At 46.1% G+C, this 20,658-nt stretch overlaps 1 protein-coding gene across 2 annotated transcripts in view; it reads right to left on the reverse strand.

The window, feature by feature from the left end:
- Positions 1–20,658, reverse strand: part of FBLN5 (fibulin 5) — a 92,588-nt gene that overhangs the window by 60,625 nt on the left and 11,305 nt on the right. The window lies entirely within an intron of this gene.

Genomic DNA, 20,658 nt, shown 5'->3' on the forward strand with positions numbered 1-20,658 from the left:
CAGCCCAAGTGCCCTCGGACCTTCTGCGTGCTTCCTCGTGGCCCCAAACACCTCCCTCCCTGGAGCCTGTCCCCAGACTCCCAGAGGGACGCGACGGCTCACCCTCCCTTCTCCTCCGCCTGGTCTCAGGGTTCTTACTGTGCGTGTGGCTCACTGGACTCGACTCGAACCCCCCACACACTTCCTCAAGGCCAGTAGGCTGCCCTGGAATGCGATCCTGGCAAGCCTGCCCTCCTCATGAGAGCTAAAAGCCAAGTCACACTATCTCCTGCTGTCTTATAATCGCTCTCTATTTTATTAACTCTTTTGTGACTCGTTTGCTTCTGAAGTACCAGGGTCTCCTGCCACCTTTTATATTTTCTTTCTTTTTTTTCATCTTCAGAGGGAGATCATGCTAACAGTCAAATTTATTCCATTTACAACACTCTTTTCCACATTGGATTTTTTAAAACTGCTTATTTGGTTTTTGTTGTTGCTGTTGTTCTTCACGCTCTTCTGCTTGTGGGACGTTAGTTCCCCAACCGGGGATTGAACCCACGCCCCCTGCATCGGCAGTGCAGAGCCTTGACTACTGGACCTTCAGGGAAGTCCCCCATTTATAACTCTTTATGGAGCTTGAACATGGAAAGAACAGAGCTGTATGACTCACAAAGAAGATTCAGCTCAGCCTGTCCATGCAGCTGGGTTGGGGCAGAATTCCCGTGAAACCAGACTCTAGTGAAAGCAACTGTGGCCAACGCAATGAGTCTGCTTTAGAAAGACAGTTGTGTTTATGCCCTGACTCACCTTATCCTGACAAACACTAGCTTGCCCAAACCGCTTAGAATATAAAAGTTAACACGGGCGCAGAACCAGAGCTCCCTGGTCTGTCCATCTGAGATCGTATGATGTTCATCTCTTATCCCCACAGGGAGTGAGGGCCTAAACTAACCCTACAGATCACTGTCCTCTGTGAGGCCCACAGACAAGAAGGGACTTGTTCAAGGTCACTCAGCTTCAAATCCAGTCTCTTTCCACAGTACCACATGGTTTTCTGGAATCAGGAATCCAGTGAGTTTAGGCTCTCTCCCTCCTCTGCAAATGACAGGTAAGGTGACTTTGGGCAAATTATGTCTCACCCCTGGTCTCCAGGTTCCCATCTAAACTATGCCTGTCCCTTCTCTGGGTAGACTTCTTGAGTCTCTTGGGCAGAGGTAGTTGCCCCTGTAATGTGTATTCCAGAGCAGCCATGTGGTTTGCAAACCCATCCCTACTTGTGCAGGCATAGGTACACACACCCACTCTCTCTCTCTATTTCCCAGGGGTCCTTGAAGGAGTCCTGCCCACAACTGGAGGATGAAGCGTGGGCCATCTTGGCCCCAACCTCCACTCAGCACTCCATAAACATCTCAGACCTCATCTTCCACTCCACTTTGACCAGGAAAATCAAATTTTACCTTTAAAACCCAACTCCAGTCTGGCAAAATCTCAACTTTTTTCTCTTGAAACCACAGGGTAGGAGAGGCCTCAGACACTTGAGGTTCTGAAAGTACCACGCTGGGAATTAGAAGTGTCCCATGCAAGCCAGTCCTAAAATTCGAATTCACTCACCCAGAAAGTTCCCAAGAGGTTTAGAGCTGATATCTGGGCTGGGTCCTAGTTTGTTTGAACAAAATGCTGACAAGCCCAAGGTGAAGGTTTATTCCTGTAATTTCAATCTGCTCATCACAGAGGAAAACCCGGAGCCATGACCTCAGCCTGCACGCCCCCAATCCATCACAACCGCAGCTGGCTTGCCGGTCATTTGTCCCAAGTGGGAAGAGTGAGGATGTGTGCACTCTTCCCTGTGGACAGGTGAGGTGAGGTGAGTATCAAAGTTTAAGTACAGCACAGAGACGTGGCAGACTCAGGGAACCACACTTGACTGGATATCCTGGTTGGACTTTGGACAGCCCTCCTTCAACCCAGATAGCCTCATTCATTCATCTGGAATGTCATTAAAACTGTCCATGAAAACTATATACCAATTTAATAATAACCCTTAGAACAACAAACTAGTGAATTCAACAAAAAAAGAAGCAGACTCACAGATATAGAGAACAAAACAGCAGTTACCAGTGGGGAGAGGAAGCGGGGAGGGGCAAGATAGAGATAGGGGATCAAGAGGTACAAACTATTGTGCGTAAAATAAGCTATAAGGATACAATGCACAGTACAGGGAATATAGCCAATATTTTATAATAGCTATAAATGGAATATAACCTTTCAAATGGTGAGTCACTATGTGGTACACGTAAAAACATATATTTTTGCATATCATCTATAATTCAATTATAGTAATAATAACCCTCAGAAAAAGCTTAAGAGTGAAAAAGTGAAAGAAAAAGGTAACAGGGAGAAGAGATCAGACCAAATAACTCCATGTTTCTGTCAATATTCCACCTTCCTTCTTAGGTGTGGGATGACGCCAAAATAAAAGAGTTCATCTCGGTCTTCAGTCAACACTCATTTGACAAATACTTATCAGGCACCAATGATGGACCAGGCATAAACAAGGATACAGCAAAAACAAGACAAGAGATTGAAGAGACAATAAGCAAACAAGCACTGCCAAGATATGGAAACAACTCACATGTCCATCAGTGGATGAATGGATAAGGAAATCCGCCATAAAAAGGGAAATCTTGCTGCTTGCTACAACATGGAAGGGCCATGAAGGCATTATGCTAAATGAAATAAGCCAGAGAAAGACAAATTCCTTAGATCTCACTTACACATGGAATCAAGGGAAAAAAAAGCTCCCATATACAAGAATAGACTGGTGGTTGCCAGAGTCAGCACTGGGAGGGCGGACAAAATTGTTGAAGGGAGTCAAATAGTACAAATACCCAGTTCTAAAACAAATAAGTCATAGGGATGTAATACAACTCATGGTGACTAGAGTTAATAATACTGTATTGCATGTTTGAAAGTTGTTGAGTGTATATCTTAAAAGTCCTCATCATAAGAAAAAACATTTTTTTAAATTGTGTGTGGTGATGGATGTTAACTAAACTCACTGTGGGGATGCAATAGATTTTGATACTGCGCTTGAAGTCCTCCAGGTGATTTTAAACCTGCTCCATTTCAAGACAAACAGCATGGACCTAACAGAAGCAGAAGATATTAAGAAGAGGTGGCAAGAATATACAAAAGAACTATACAAAAAAGATCTGAATGACCCAGATAACCACAATGCTATGATCACTCACCTAGAACCAGACATCCTGGAGTGTGAAGTCAAGTGGGCCTTAGGAAGCATCACTACAAACAAAGTTAGCGGAGGTGATGGAATTCCAGCTGAGCTATTTCAAATCCTAAAAGATGATGTTGTTAAAGTGTTCCACTTAATATGTCAGCAAATGTGGAAAATTCATCAGTGGCCACAGGACTGGAAAAGGTCAGTTTTCATTCCAGTCACAAAGAAGGTCAATGCCAAAGAATATTCAAACTACTGCACAATTGCACTCATTTCACATGCTAGCAAAGTAATGCTCAAAATTCTCCAAGCCAGGCTTCAACAGTATGTCAACCAAGAACTTCCAGATGTACAAGCTGCATTTAGAAAGTGTAGAGAAACCAGAGGTCAAATTGCCAACATCCACTGGATCAAGGAAAAAGCAAGAGAATTCCAGAAAAACATCTACTTCTGCTTCATTGACTATGCTAAAGCCTTTGATTGTGTGGATCACAACAAAGTGTGGAAAACTCTTAAAAAGATGGGAATACCAGACTACCTTACCTGCCTTCTTAGTAATCTGTATGCAGTTCAAGAAGCAACAGTTAGAACTGGACACAGAACAACTGGTTTCTAAGGAAAGGAGGATGACAAGGCTGCATGTTGTCACCCTGCTTATTTAACTGTTACGCAGAGCACATCATGCAAAATGCCAGGATGGATGAACCACAAGCTGGAATCAAGATTGCCAAGAGAAATATCAATAACCTCAGATATGCAGAAGACACCACCCTTATGGCAGAAAGTGAAGAATAATTAAAGAGCCTCTGAAAGAGGAGAGTGAAAAAGCTGGCTTAAAACTCAAAAAATGAAGATCATGGCATCCAGTCTTATCACTTCATGGCAAGCAGATGGAAAAACAGTGGAAACAGTGAGAAACTTGTTTTCTTGGGCTCAAAAATCATGAGGACAGTGACTGCAGCCATGAAATTAAAAGATGCTTGCTCCTTGGAAGAAAAGCTATGACAAACCTAGACAGCATATTAAAAAAGCAGAGATATTACTTTGCCTACAAAGGTCTGTATAATCAAAGCTCTGGTTTTCCAGCAGTCATGTATGGATGTGAGAGCTGGACAATAACAAAGGCTGAGCACTGAAGAATTGATGCTTTTGAACTGCACTGCTGGAAAAGACTCTTGAGAGTCCCTTGGTCTGCACGGAGACCCCAAAGGAATAAAGGAAATCAACCCTGAATATTCATAGGAAGGACTGATGCTGAAGCTGAAGCTCTAATACTTTGGCTACCTGATGTGAAGAGCTGACTCACTGGAAAAGACCCTGATGCTGGGAAAGATTGAAGACAGGAGGAGAACAGGAAGACAGAGGATGAGATGGTTGGATGGCATCACCAACTCAGTGGACATGAATTTGAGCAAAATCCAGGAAATGGTGAAGGACAGGGAAGCCTGGCATGCTGCAGTCCACAGGGTCACAAAGAGTTGGACACGACTGAGCAACTGAAGAGCAACACAATGGCAAGTTCAGAGCAAATAATGATAAGAATTGTTTCAGAGAATGACAGCAGGGTGACTTCGGAAAGGGTGGAGAGGAACGGGCTCGTTAAGAAGACATCTACTGAGCTGAAGCCTGGAAAGGGGGAATGAGCCAGGGAGCGTTCCAAACAGAAGGATTTGCAAATGTAAAGGCCCTGAGGTAGGAAAGAGCCTGCTCTGTTTGAGAAGACAAAGGAAGCCAATGCAGTGAGCATATGTCTCACGTAGTGAGCATATATCTTACAGGAGGAGCTGGGTCTGAAGATCAGCAAGCCTACACTCTGGTTGGCCTCTCCCACAGACAAACTGTGAGATGTTGCTACAGTCATGCAGCCCTTCAAGTCATCCTTCTGAAATGGGGACGTGATTCTGAGGCTGCCTACTGGTCTGTTTGAAAATTCAGTGAGTTATTGGATGTGAAAGCACTTAGAAAATGGAGAGGCAGTGTTCAAGTGGGAATTATTACAATGAAGGGAGTCACTTAAGGATGTAACCACAGGATTGAGCTTCCCACAGTGAGTGGCCATCAGACCACAGGCCAGCACCACCTGGTCCTTGGCCAACTCCTGCTCTCTGCAGCTGAATGAGATTGAGATGATCCTTTAAAAGGGTCTGTTTAGAAGAACTGAGTGGGGGTGGGGATTTCCCTGAAAGACGGGATTGTAGAACTCTTACATTCTTAGCCCGTTGGTCAATCTCAGAAGAGTCTTGGCTCTGTAAGGAATCTGTGTTTTGCTCTAGCTGCTTGTAGACTCTCCCCAGGTGTTATAAAGGCAATGCCAGATTTATTACAGAACTAGGCCATGTGCTATCATCACAGTCAAAGCCAATTTCATCACCATCCACTGATGGCCTTTTCCTGGAGGTACTCAAAAAGGACTCATCTCTGCCTCAAGCTTAAAAGAAGGCTCCACAATATCACTGATGAACATAGATGCAAAAATCCTCAACAAAATTCTAGCATACAGAATGCAACAACATATTAAAAAGATCATACATCATGACCAAGTGAAATACAGTGAAAGTGAGTATACTACCCAAAGCAATCTATAGATTCAATGCAATCCCTATCAAGCTACCAACGGTATTTTTCACAGAGCTAGAACAAATAATTTCATAATTTGTATGAAAATACAAAAAACCTCGAATAGCCAAAGCAATCTTGAGAAAGAAGAATGGAACTGGAGGAATCAACCTGCCTGACTTCAGACTATATTACAAAGCTACAGTCATCAAGACACAAAGACAGAAATATAGCTCAATGGAACAAAATAGAAAGCCCAAAGATAAATCCACACACCTACGGACACCTCATCTTTGGCAAAGGAGGCAAGAACATACAATGGAGAAAAGATAATCTCTTTAACAAGTGGTGCTAGGAAAACTGGTCAACCACCTGTAAAAGAATGAGACTAGAACACTTTCTAACACCATACACAAAAATAAACTCAAAATGGATTAAAGATCTAAACATAAGACAAGAAACTATAAAACTCCTAGAGGAAAACATATGCAAAACACTCTCCGACATACATCACAGCAGGATCCTTTATAACTCACCTCCCAGAGGAATGGAAATAAAAGCAAAAATAAACAAATGGGACCTAATTAAACTTAAAAGCTTTTGCAGAACAAAGGACAAGGTGAAAAGACAGCCTTCAGAATGGGAGAAAATAATAGCAAACAAAGCAACTGACAAAGAATTAGTCTCAAAAATATACCAGCAGCTCATGCAGCTCAATACCAGAAAAATAAATAACCCAATCAAAAAAATGGGCCAAAGAACTAAACAGACATTTCTCCAAAGAAGACATACAGATGGCTAATAACACATGAAAAGATGCTCAACATCACTCATTATCAGGGAAATGCAAATCAAAACCACAATGAAGTACAATCTCATGCTGGTCAGAATGGCTGCTATCGAAGTCTACAAGCAATAAATGCTGGAGAGGGTGTGGAGAAAAGGGAACCCTCTTACACTGTCAATGGGAATGCAAACTAGTATAGCCACTATGAAAAACAGTGTGAAGAGTCCTTAAAAAACTGGAAATAGAACTGCCATATGACCCAGCAATCCCGCTGCTGGGCATACACACCGAGGAAACCAGAACTGAAATTGTACTCCAGTTGAAGGGTACTCCAATGTTCATCGCAGCACTGTAACAGCTAGGACATGGAAGCAACCTAGATGTCCGTTGGTAGACAAATGGATAAGAAAGCTGTGGTACATATACACAGTGGGTTATTACTCAGCTAGTAAAAAGAAGGCATTTGAATCAGTTCTAATGCGCCTCTAATGAGGTGGATGAAACTGGAGCCTATTATACAGAGTGAACTAAGTCAGAAAGAAAAATATCAATACAGTATATTAACGCATGCATATGGAATTTAGAAAGATGGTAATGATGACCCTATATGTGAGACAGCAAAAGAGACACAGATATAAAGAACAGACTTTTGGACCCTGTGGGAGAAGGTGAGGGTGGGATGATTTGAGAGAATAGCGAAACATGTATATTGCCATATGTGAAAAAAATCACCAGCCCAGGTTCAATGCATGAAACAGCACACTCAAAGCCGGTGCACTGGGACAACCCTGAGGGATGGGATGGGGAGGGAGGTGGGAGGGGGGTTCAGGATGGCATACACATGTACACCCATGGCTGATTCATGTCAATGTATGGCAAAACCACTACAATACTGTAAAGTAATTAGCCTCCCATCAAAATAAATTAATTAATTTTAAAAAAAGAAGGCTCCAACCAGGACTCTGTGGAGCATGGAGGTGATATCATTGGAGGTGGTCCGATAATTAACCCCCAGAGTTTAGAGTCACTGCAAAATCACTGCCTCCAATAAAAAGATACCACCTCTAAGTCTACCTCCCCCCAGAAGCTAGTTTCCACTTAGTTGTCACAATCATGTCCACATCCCGAGCAGTCAGGGCTGGAGGGAGCCTTGGAGACTGTGGTCCAGCCCCATTGTATAGACAGGGAAATGGAGCCTAGAAAGAGAAGGTTTAGGAGCCACGACACCTTCTATCCTGAGCTTGTGCAGTAATGGGATTAAAACAAGACTCCAGTCCACTGGGTTCCTAAGCCAGGAATCTTCAAATGGATATCAAGACACTACTCCTCCACTTAAAAATCAGTGTTCATAGAACAAAGCCCAAGAGATTATCATGGCATACATAATATTTCCTGCCAAATTGCTTAGCCTCGTCTGTCACTCTGTGCCTGTTCCCCTGCCCCAGCTCATTTCCACACAGCAGCCATGTACTGGGTCTCACAAATGGGCAAGTGACCAATGGGCTCATGACCACGGCTGGCCCTCACCAGTATTCTTCAACATGTCAAGAAGTTTCTTGCCTCCATATCTTTGTCCAGGCTGTTCCCTCAACTCAGAAAGCCCTTCCCCGTCTCCACATGAAAATCCTACTCAAGCCTCCAAAGATGGACTCAAATGCCATCGTATTCATTGCCAGGGGCTTCCCAGGTGGCTCAGTAATGAAGAATCCACCTGCCAAGCAGGAGATATGGGTTCACTTCCTTGGTCCAGGAAGATATCCTGGAGAAGGAAATGGCACTCACTCCAGCATTCTTGCCTGGAAACTCCCATGGACAGAGGAGCCTGGCGGGCTACACTCCATGGGATCACAGAAGAGTTGGACACGACTACACAACAACAATCCATTGCCAGAGCAGAATCCCTATTCCTTGTGGGCACTCCTACAGCACTTGGTCATACTGCGCTCGCCGCCTCCCACATGCAAGCTCACAGAAAGACTCTGATGGGTTATATGCATCCACCCCTCCCCAGCTCCCACTCACATCTGCTCAGCTGTGAGATCCTGAGGGCAGGGATGAGTCTTATTCATCTTTAGATCCCCTCTTAGATCCCCTCTCAGAACTTGGCAATATCTAACACAGAGACATACTCAGTGAATATCTGTTTAATCAAATGAATATGCAGATGTGTAACACCTGTCCTTGTGGAAGGATGCTGCAACCACTCCAGCCAGGGCCAACAGAGAATCTCATACCTGCTTTGACTGCTGTCCCATTTCCTTGAGCTGTAATTGTGTATGTGTTGGGTTCCCTACCTCCTACCAACCTACCCCAACTCCTGGCAAGAGAACAGACCTCTCCAGAGCAGCGATGATGCCTGATTCACCTTTCTGTGCACAGCACAGCTCCCAGCACGAAAATGATACATAAATAAAGTCCATTAATGATAATAAGTTAACCCATGTGGTTAATTTTTTATTGAGAAGTAATCAATTTCTCTGGCTCATTTGACTCTATAAATACAATTCACCTCTATACCTATTAGTAAATACAATTCACCTCTATACATAATTCTGCTTATTAAACAAATATCTTGTTGCTGTTGTTTAGTCACTAAGTTGTGTCTGACTCTTTGAGACCCCATGGACTGCAGCATGCCAGGTTCTTCTGTCCTTCACTATATCCTGGAATTTGCTCAAATTAATGTTCATTGAGTTGTGATGCTATCTAACCCTCTCATCCTCTGGTGCCCTCTTCTCCTTCTGCCTTCAATCTTTCCCAGCATCAGGGTCTTTTCCAATGAGTTGGCTCTTTGCATCAGGTGCCCAAGTATTGCAGCTTCAGCTTCAACATCAATCCTCCCAATGAATATTCAGGGTTGATCTCCCTTAGGGATGACTGGTTTGATCTCCTTGCAGTCCAAGAAACTCTCAAGAGTCTTCTCCAGTACCACAATTCAAAAGCACCAGTTCTTCATTGCTCAGCCTTCGTTATGGTCCAGCTCTCACATCTATACATGATTACCAGAAAAACCATAGTTTTGACTACAAGGACCTTTGTAAGTAATGTGATGCTTTTAGTTTTTAAAACGTTATCTAGGTTTGTCACAGCTTTCCTTCCAAGGAGCAAGCGTCATTTAATTTCATGACTGCAGTCACCATTCCACAGTGATTTTGGAGCCTAAGAAAATAAAATCAGTCACTGCTTCTACTTTTTTCCCTTCTATTTGCCGTGAAGTGATGGGACCAGACGCCACAATCTTAGTTTTTTGAATGTTGAGTTTTAAGCAAATATTTATCAAGCACTAAAAATACAAGGTGAACAGGACAGAAAGTTCCTGCTGGACATAGAGATGTTAAATACATAATCACAAATATCTATTTATCACAGTTATGGAGCACGCGCCAGACACAGTGCGGGAGGCTGTGGTCACTGTGGCTGGCACTGAGTTCATCGTCTGCCGTGGTGCTGGCATCCCATCATGCTTCACTTTGCTCACAGTGGCCCCGGCAGAGGTGGCCACCCCTCACCCAGCTCAGATGCAGAAAACAGATGATTGTCTTTCTCCCCAGTGGGAATGAAGCTGAGTCTGGGATTTTTGTGCCTTTGCAATATTAATATAATCTCCCTTAAATTATTATCCCCTGCTTCCCACGGGAACTGTTGAAGATGCCAATTTCATACTGATTCCGGATGCAAAGTCTGTTCTGTCTGACCTCATTGATTCCTGGGGGATGTGTTAAGATCTGTGAAATATGTGGGACTCATAAATCAACTCTGGCTGGGTTTCTGCAAACGTTTTAGTTTGAAGGAAAGTCAGTTCACACTGACAAGTCCCCCACGCCTCACCGTCTCCCAGCCTCGACCCACCCGCCGTCCCCTGGAGCCTGTCGATGCTGGCTGCCTGGGGCAGGGCCCAGCACTGGCTGTCCCCATCTCCCCTCTGGCCCAGCTCCGACAAGCCGAGGGGAATGGGAGGTCAGTCCTTAACATCCAGTCTGATGTCTGAGGCCCTCTGGAGGGAAGGAATCCTGTGAATGTCCTTTCCCTGCCAGCCCCCAAGGAGATGGCCCGGGGACCCTTCCCCAAGCATGCACCTCTGTTTCCAAGACAAATAGGAGCCTCCCGTTGCTTGTTGGGCTCCAGAGGATGCCAATGGCAGGGCCACACAACTGAATGGCGCCCCTTGGAGTTGTGCGAGGAGCTGATTCTGGCTAGAAGTGGATCCCTGAAAGCCAGTCCCTCCCAGGGCAGAGAAACAAAGCCCTGGCTCCAAGGAGAGCACAGCTTATCACAGATTTTTCCTAGCATAGCCCAGGGAAGAAAGGATGGTAGAGGTAAGCTCTCTTGGTAAGTCAATCTGAGCAGATGATTCTTCACAAGATCTTTTCCCATCAGCCCCTCAGCTACAGTGCAAATTCAATTCAGTTCAATGCTTGCCAAGTGCCAGTGGTCCAGTGAAGCATGCTGGGTGGGGGCACACGCCGTGAACACGGTGCTGGCACTCAAGGGACAGAGACGCTTGGTCATCCTGGTCCCCCTTTGGCATCCAGCACAGTGGGAGTCATTTAAGGGGCGTGCTTTGAGGGGGTGATGAGAGACCAAATGTGGAAGTGAGTGAAGGTCCCCCCAGTCACCTGGGTTGAACGGTGCCCACGCTTTCCTTCTATTCATCCCGTCACTCATCCATTCACTAGTTGCCAATAGCTTGCTGAGAGAGGAGGGCATGGCAACCCACTCCAGTGCTCTTGCCTAGAGAATCCCCATGGACAGAAGAGCCTGGCGGGCTACAGTCCATGAGGTCGCAAAGGGTCAGACATGACTGAGTGACTAAGCACAGCACAGCTTGTTGAGAATTCACACTGCCAGATGCTGAGGGTAAACAGTGGATGCTGGTGCAGCGGCTGTATCCAAGGAAGCCCCAACACTGTCTCAACTTCCAACACCCACGTCCTGGTGAGAGCACGTGGACTCCTGCCTGCCCTCTGTCGCATATCTGGAGGCTGCCAGGAAGCCTAGCCTTTCTGCCCTAAAGCAGGAGACCACCCAGCCTGCTCGAAGATCATCTGACTCAGGGGTCTGTAGGTGATGGGTCAGCCCAGCCCACCAGCACTGCCTAGCCACCGCCTCCCGGGGCAGTGTGGTCTGGAGTCTGTCTTTCTGTCAGCGTGTCCACGTGTCCAGAGAGGCTGGCAGCCGAAGAAAGAGAACGAGTATGCCCATCTGGCCCCTCGGCACCCCCAGAGGTAAGAGAGCCCCAGAGAATGACTCAAGGGCAGACTCTTTGGCTGAGCAGGGATCAGAGTGGAGCTGGGAAGAAGCATCAGCACATGGTTACAAATGCAAAGGCGGTTTCCCTCCCTTTCTCTCCTGACAGCTGCCCACCTGGGATAAGCCACCAGTGAGCAGGAGCCACTTGCCTGTCCATGTGCTGGGCAGGGATTGGCTAGAGGTGATGCGACAGACGGGCTGCTCCTCTGTGGAGAGGGTGGTGGGAGTTACAGACAGCAGCAATTGTTTGGGGGGGCGTAGACAGCACATCCTTTGCTAAAACCAACTCCACAGGGTAAGCACTCCCGTCCCATCAGGAGGAGAGGTCTCTCAAAGGGTTTATAGCTCGGAGCCAGGCACCTGCACTGGGGGTGGCATTTGAACCCCAGCATCTCTGAATCGAAAGCCCACACTTTCCCCACACATCACACTGCCCTCCACCACTCCCCAGCCTGTCACCCAGTCCCTCCAGGCCTCTGAGAACACAAAGATCCCCTTTCTTGGCATAACAGCAGATATAACTTGGGCCTATCAGACGGTATTTACATGAGGATGCTGCTGTCGGCAGCATTAAACGTGATTCCTCCCTTATGGCTTGAATCAGTTTCCTTGTACACATGCATACACTCTCTACAACACGAATTCTTTGCTTTCATATGGCATTTTCCCTTCTTTATTTCATCTGATCCGTTCCTAACAGCACAAAGAGTTCCCAGCTCGCTGTTTCTTGCATCACACTGGGTGTCGGAGCCGCACACATGCCCTGTGGACCCCGCCCACACACGCAGATCAGAGCCACACAGAGCTCCGGCAGAAGCTGCGAGGCGAGCAGAGAACCTCTGCGAGCAGCTCTGCTCCCGGGTGTCCAGTGGTGTGCTCACCCCACTTCATCAGAGGCATCTTTGCAAAGAAATCTATAACCTGCCTCGACGACGAAAGAGGAGGTACAATCATCTTTCTACATATCGGGAACCGCTGAACTTCTTTGAGAACCACAGTACCAGGCACCTCCTACTAATTTCAAACACATGTGGCTAAACAGGCTGCAATGGTCCACTCGGCCCTGGCCCCAGAAGGTGACTGCAACCTCGTGCCCTCCTGCCCTGCAGCAGGGCTCGCTGGAGACCTGGCCTTACACTCGCTTTCGCCAGAAACAGCCACAGCGGGGCTGGAGCTGCTGCGGCTCAGAGCTTCTCCATCCTCCTGCAACACCGCCTGCCCTTCACACACAACTGGCTAATCCCAGAATGGAACATGATGAAAAGGAACAGGACCAGACCAAGGAACATAAGGTGAGAGCCAAGAAAAAGTTGTGGTTCATTGAGAAAATGGCCATGCTAGGCAGCAGGGAAGTGCCTACCACACACACAAAGGCCCGGAGAGTTCCCGTCCAGCCCCGAGGCCAGCCGCTGCCCTGACCTCACTGCGGTCAGGGTGAGGTCCCCTAGGCCTCACCTAGGCCAGTCCCTGCAGCCAGCTCCAGCTGTGGGTAGGTCGGGCTTCCTCACAAATGGAGGACTGGCACGGTCCCAGCAGAAGATGTCACTGAGTACGTGGGCTGGTTGAAACATACAAGTAGAGAAGGACCGCGTTACAAGCAATCCAGGTGGGAACGAGTTAACAGAAAACCCAGGCTGTCTGGACATAACCATCATCTTCCCTAAGGACCAGGAATTGAAGAAATCATCTGGTCTAGGACATGTGTTTTGCAGACCAGTGAAGCCATGGACCCGTTTCTCAGAGTAATGCTTTTAATTGCATAAATTATATTCATAGGATTATGAAAGAAACCAATAATACTAAAAGTTATCAAAATATTTTTTAAACAAATGTATAATATATCTTAGAAATGACAAGGTGGGCAGTAGGTCTAGTATCTCCCACAATTTTGCAGTGATGGCAAGTGGGACTATTTCAAAATACATCAAGATCTTCAAAGTGTGTCAGAATAACTGGTACAGCTCTAATGTGATGTATAAATATCTGTGTTTCTCTTGTCAGTACTGCCACAGGTATTGTTAAGTGTTCTGTGGTTTATTGCCTATATAAAGGCAGAAAATGTTAAATTTCATTAGAAGTTAGTAGGGAAAAAAAAAGATAAAACCGATCTGCTAAATTCTATCCACAGATCCCATAGTAAGACCCCTAATCCCTGCTTTTTACAGATAATAAACCTTAGGTCAGAGAAGCCAAGTGACTTTCTTAATATCACACAGCTAATACATAGCTGATCTGGGATCAGAGAACATTTCTTACCGATGTCCTAACTTTACCGCTACAACATGATGCTTCAATTTAGGCTTTAAAAACATTTCTTTGGGGCTTTTTGTTTTTGTTTTTCAACAAAAATAAAACATTCTTCTAACAAATTCGAATATGGGAATTACATTAAAAATAAAGTTTCTACCTTTCTTTAAATGCAGGCCTATCTAAGGGTAGACAGATGGATGGTAGCTTCCCTGGACCAGCAGCATCTCATCATCCAGGAGTTTCTGCAAAATGTGGGGCCTCAGGCCCCACAGTAGACCCTGCCACGTCAGATTTTCCCCATAGGTGACTCTGGGGCACATTTGTATGCGAGAAGAGCTGTTCTGGACACCCTCCTGGAGTCCCATCTCTGCTGAATTCCCCTTGGAAGCACAAGTAATGCCAATTCCTGCCACCGAAAGTGGAAGAATTCAACCCTTCATGCTCTAAAAGACCTGTACTCTTTCCTTGCTGTCGCTGTTTCTGCTGCATAACGAAGTGAACCCGCTCTGCATATACACATGGCCCTTCCCTCTTGAGCCTCCCTTCCACCACCACTCTCCCCATCTCACCCCTCTAGGTCCTCACAGAGCACCAAGCTGACCTCTCTGTGCTATACGACAGCTCCCCACTAGCTATATATTTTCTGCATGGTAGGGTATAAATGTCAACACTACTCTCCCAGTTCATCCCACCCTTTCCTTCCCCTACTGTTCACATGCCCATTTCTCTACACCGGCATCTCTATTCCTGCTTGTAAGTCTAACTCCCAGAGGAAAGAATAAACAATAGCAGAATAACAAGACTAGGAATATGGAGTAGCAGAATTCATCACAGAATGATAAGATCTGACGCACCCAAAACAGTATAACAACTGTTATTAACCTTTACAGAAAGCCAGCCTCCATGCTAGACAAGTTATGTGAACTATCTCAGTGAAATCTCACAAATATCCTCTACTAATAATTGATACTGTCATCCCAGTTTACAGATGGAAAAACAGGTTCAGAGAGGTGACAATGCTTGCTCACTACCCCAGCCAGTGACTAGGAAAGATTTGAAGCAAGACGGGACAACCTGAGTGCAGGGGCTGCACATGAACAGGCTTCCTAAGGCCCAGTTCACAGGGACATCTGAACAAATCTGTGTCCTGCTTCCATCTGGGTCCCCTCCTCCCTGGGCCTGCCTGGTCTGGTCCCAATCCAGCAGCTAAAGAGCCCAGTGGTCTCAGCTTCCTGTGCTCCCCTCCTGGTCTCATCCTGAGGACTTGGTTTCAAACCTGTATTTTTGAAAATATGAAGAAAAGCATGCAGGAGCTGCCCCATCCAAGCACTCCTGCCCTTGTCTTATCAGCTGGGTAGTTTGTTTTGTTTCACAATTAAATAAATTCAGGGTTCACCAGCATCTCAAAGCACAATCTGACTGAAGTCTCATAAAGTGCTAAACTGGGCAAAGCCCAACAAAGTCTGCAAGGTGAGTGAGTACCAAGCTCAGTTTTAAGTCATTTTAAAGGTTTTCAAGAATTAGGACCTTGGGTCTTCCCTGGTGGTCCAGTGGTTAAGACTTCTCCTTTAACCACTGAGTACAGATTCAATCCCTGATCGGGGAACTAAGATCCTGCATGCCACACACAGCCTGGCCTAAGACATTAAATAAATTAAGTTATAAAGATTAAAGCTTCCTTGCAAAAGAAAAAAGAAGACCAGATATCAATTAAAAAAAAAAATTAAGGCACTTAATACATTTTCAGACTTGATGACTCTCTATAAGTTATCATCTCAAGACCTGAGAATCTTTCTTTTCTCAATTAACATTTACCGAGTGATACTCTATGCAGACACTGGGTGAGATATTTTCACATGTTATCTGTGAAATAGGCATTGTTGTACCCATTTTACAGATGAAGAAACTGAGGCCCCAGTCTCATAGCTAGGAAGTAGCCAAACCAAGGTGAGTATCAAGGCCTGAATGGCTTCCAAGTCCCAGCCCTCTCCACTCCAGGAAACAGAGCCTTTTCCTGTCTCTGCCTTATCTTCGAAAAATCTCAGGAACCTATCAGAGGCCGCCAAGTATTTCAGCTGCTTTTTCCGTGACTAATCTCCCTTCCTTCATGCTAAGCTCTGAAGACAGTCCCATGGCTGTGCCCAGACTCCCTGCCCCCCTCAGCGCCTAAGCCAGAGCCTGGCACCGAAGAGGTGTTCTATAAACAGGGATTGACTACATGTTGGCTGACTTTCAGGAAAAATAACTCAAGAGAACGCTTCAGGCCAACGCCATTCATCTTCCCAAAGGATCCATATGTGTTCCTCTCTGCCTGCTCAGGCGCTTTGATCAATGAGAAAACCCTGGGCCAGAAGGAAGAATAAAGATATTGCTTGTAACTCCACAAATGACCAGAGGAATTCCTGTAGTCCCTGGGGCAGTGTGGGTCTAGTAAAAGGCTGCTTTCTCAATTGCGAAATGTCTCATGAGCATTAGTTATTGGTGGAGCCCCTAGTTTGGCCACAGAGCCAAGTTGATTAGCAAAGCCAGAATGAAGAATGTCCACCCAGAGAGGTGACAAGTTAAGCCTCAAAGGAAACAGATACGCCTAAAAGAGTGGCATCAACATGAGGGACCTTAGCCAAAAGTCCTATTCTCAGGGGCAGCGTGATGGTTCCTGAGTAGGGGTTCATATTCTGGGTGCCCCAACCACTCAGCTTAGCTCACCCCTCCCTGAGTCCTCAGCATCAACCCTGTTAGCCCCACAGCATCCTGCCTTTCATGCACCAGTTCCATCCTCCTTGCCGATTAACCAAGTCCGTCTGGTTCTCCAATCTCTGAGATGCTGACCATCATCTCCCCCAAGGGGCCAGGATCCAAGGGACACACTTTAACCAGCCACGGGTCCCACTACCCTCATACAGGCTGCCCTGGTGCTGAGTATCCCGAAGCCAAGATGCCGGTTTTCTGGATGACACAACACTTTCTTGGTTCATGTAATTCTTGTGTCACTGTTCACTCAGCCTGCAAAGGCCCTGAGTGATCCAGGTTTACATCTAGGGGCCTGCTGACTCAAACCTGAGGCCAAACTTTGTTCCAGAAGGAGCAGGGTCTAGGGATCTCCCAAGTAGAACAGAAAACAGAGGGGTCAAGAAGGCAACTCAGAGGCTCAGGGGACCTGGGCTCCGAGCCTGGCCCTGCCCAGCCTGCAGAGACAGAGGACAAGGAGGGAAATCGCTGTCTTGGAAGTGGGTCCAAAACCCAGAAGGAGCAAACCTCAGTGAAAGTGTCCACTTGCTTCTTTAAGCTGGACTCACTTACAGTTTATGTGCAGAAACCTGGACATGGAAAGAAGAGCAAGGACAGTACCTAGAAAACAACTGGCCCAAAATTTAAACTTAAATTGGATCAAGCCTCTAGGTCTAACTATTACCAGTTTACAGAAAAATAGACAGGATGAAGAAATATGCTAAATACCACTCCAAGAACACAACAAGCAAGATCTCAAATGCAGGAAATTCTACAGGACAGACGACTCAGCCTCTTCAACAAATAAGTGCGAAAGAGACAAAAAAGATTAAGAAGCCGTTAAGAGAGTTGTTCATCAAATGTAATTTGTAGACCTTACTTGGATCTGATTCTAAAAAAAAAGAAAAAAAGGACATTTATGAAAGAATCACAAAAATATGAACTCTATCTGGATATTAAATGATAAAAAGGAATTATTGTTAATTTCTGTAGGTTTACAATGGTATTGTGGCTATTATTTTTTAAAGAAGCTTTACCTCTTAGAGATAGATACATTCTGAAGTATTTAAGGATAGAACGATTTGATACCTGATATTTGCTTTAAATTGATCCACTTGGTCAGGGTAAAGAAGAAACAAGAGTGGGTCTATATTGACAATTCCCAAACTGAGTGACAAGTAGGTGAGTGTTCACTATGTTTTCTCTGCTTTTGTCTAGGTTCAAAGTTTTACAGAACAAAAATTTATTTACCAAAAAAAAAAAAAAAAAGGCAAGAAAAAGTCCTAGTTTTTCATCAGGGCTCCAGGACTGACTCCTTTGAGGCTTGAACCTTGACCTTGTTCAGCCTCAGTTTCCTCATCCAGAGCCTGAATGGATTCAAACCCTGGGTCAGCCCCCACCTGCTGTATGACCTTAGACAGATTCTTAACCTCTCTGAGCATCAGGGCCACGAGAATAACAACAGTCCTGCTGTACAGGGTTGTGGTGAGGATTCAACATGTTCATTCTGGTAAGGATCCTAGCACACAGCATCGTGTGCTTGCTATTATTACTACTGCTGCTGCTGTTACTGTTGTTGAGCATTTTCTGCGTTGAGGAGGAGGAGGAGAGGCCCCTTGGAGATGTGGTCCTCCTCTCCCACAACATCCAAGTTTGAAAAGCAATAGATACATACACACCTGAAACTATCACAACACGGCTAATCAACTACAATCCAATATCAAAGCTAAAAAAAAAAAAGAGGGATTCCTTGGTGGTCCAGTGGCTAAGACTCTGCTCCCAATGTAGGGGGACCAAGTTCCATTCCTGGTCAAGGAACTAGATGCCACGCGTCACAGCTAAGAGTTTGCATGCCGCAGCTTAACGTCCGTGCTTGCTGCAATTAAGACCCTGCTAAGCCAAAGAAATAAATACATTAAAAAAAAAAAAAAGAATACCCAAGTTTCAGAAACACTTTCCAATTCTCCACATCACAGGCCACTCACTCTAGCTTCCTCCTCAGGATCAGACCTACATTCACCCCCTCACCTCCTCTTTTCCCAGCAATACCCACTCTGGGTTCCTTCGGTTCCTTCCCACCCACCCCCACCCCGCCCCCGCCCCCGCCCCTCCCCCGCCCCGCCCCGCCCCCGCCCCCGCCCCCGCCCCAGCCAAGCTGCTTCCCTGTGGCCTGTTCCCAGGCCCCGCCTCTCTCATCCCTCCTGGGGCCTCCTCCCTCTGACGTCCCCTCTCACAATGCCCAGAAGAACCAGTGTAAACCAGGAAAGGCGGGGTGGGGTGAAGGGAGGCGGGGAGGAACCTGGGACTTATGAATACATAAGGCTGAACTTCTGGACGTGGACGGCCCTGTGCCAGTCCTCGCTAGGGTTCCTGGATTGTATTCTCCTTACAAAAGGGCCATTATGAGGCTCCGCATCTCCCGTGAGACAGGTTGGAGGCCGTAAAAGTGCCTGACGTCACAGGGACCGGGAGATGAATAGGGTTCCCAGCCGCGTGCTTACTCTCCAGTGCTGGGATCCTGGGAAGAGGGCTGTGAGGGGAGGGGGCGCATTGGAGTTCCCAGCTGTTCCCCTGAAGGGGTCTGCGGGACTGCCACCCGAGACCTGCCCCGCCCTGAAATCCTGGAGTGACTCACAGGGTCCTGACAACCCCTTCCTCACTTCAAGATGTGCACGTGGTCCCGCGGCTTCTCCAGCCCCACAGGACATCCTGAAGAGCAGCTCCCCGCCCCTCAACTCTCTTTCTCTGCCTTTTCTTCCAGATCATTCCTCTTCTACCAAATGAGAGCAGTCACCTAGGCGAGTGAGGAAAATGTAGGCTGGCCGTCAGCAGAGTAGGACCTCCATGCTACCTTTGTAATTACCTCTCTTGGTGGAGTCCACATCCTCATTTTTATAGAATGAAGAGGCTGTGGGTAAAGATTGTTAAAGTCCCTTTCAGTTACAATCGTCTATTGTCCTAGTAGTCATAAGGAAGTACATTACTATCTTCCCCACCAGTGCTTCAGTCTGTGACTTGATTGGGTCCTGTGTTCTTTTTCCTTAACACTCATCTACATTCAGCGTGACCATCAGTCAGCTGCTTGTCCCTCTCTCTCTCTCACACACACATACACATCTTGAGATCAGTAAGAATAGAGAAGTCTGGACAAGGCATATCCAATTTTCCCTTTGGCTCTGAAAGACACTTTGTTTGCATATTATTTCCATGTAGTCAAATGAAAATGCACACTCATTTGCATGGTCATATAGAAGACACGACAAAATCACCAACACAACCTCCCCGGCAGTAGGTTACACCACCACCTTCAGAGCCCTGGAATGGGACCAACATCAATCTCATTAAGTATCCTGATGGTCTCGCAAACTTTCAGGGCACAGGAAGGAAATATTAGAATTTCAATTCATATTTTATTTTGATCACATTCTTTAAAATTTTCTACGTTTCACATATGCTTTACACTCCTCAAACCATATGACACTAACAGGATGTGTATGTAAGTTATAAACATGCATGTAATAAGGGTCCAGGTTCAAAAAGATTTTGCAGATGGAGCATATGATTAAAAAACTTTGGAGCGATCATCACTCTAGACCCACCTTCCAATGCTGGAAACAGTTGCAAAGTTTTGGTCCAACCAAAGCTTAAGCGATGAGTGGGGATACTGGGTAACCCTCCACGAAAGCCACACTGGCCCACAGAGCTCCAGCACTCCCCCAGGCACCATCACAACACTTGCCAACAGCCTGGGGACCTCATGGCATATAGCATCTTCTTCCCCAGGATCCACTCACACTATGAGCTCCCATCTACAAGGTTCCGGTTGGTCAAAAGACTGGTCCCCACCCAAGGAACCCACTTTCTTTCCAGA

This window comes from Capra hircus, chromosome 21 (genome assembly GCF_001704415.2).
Source record: "Capra hircus breed San Clemente chromosome 21, ASM170441v1, whole genome shotgun sequence".
NCBI classification, from domain to species: Eukaryota; Metazoa; Chordata; class Mammalia; order Artiodactyla; family Bovidae; genus Capra; species Capra hircus.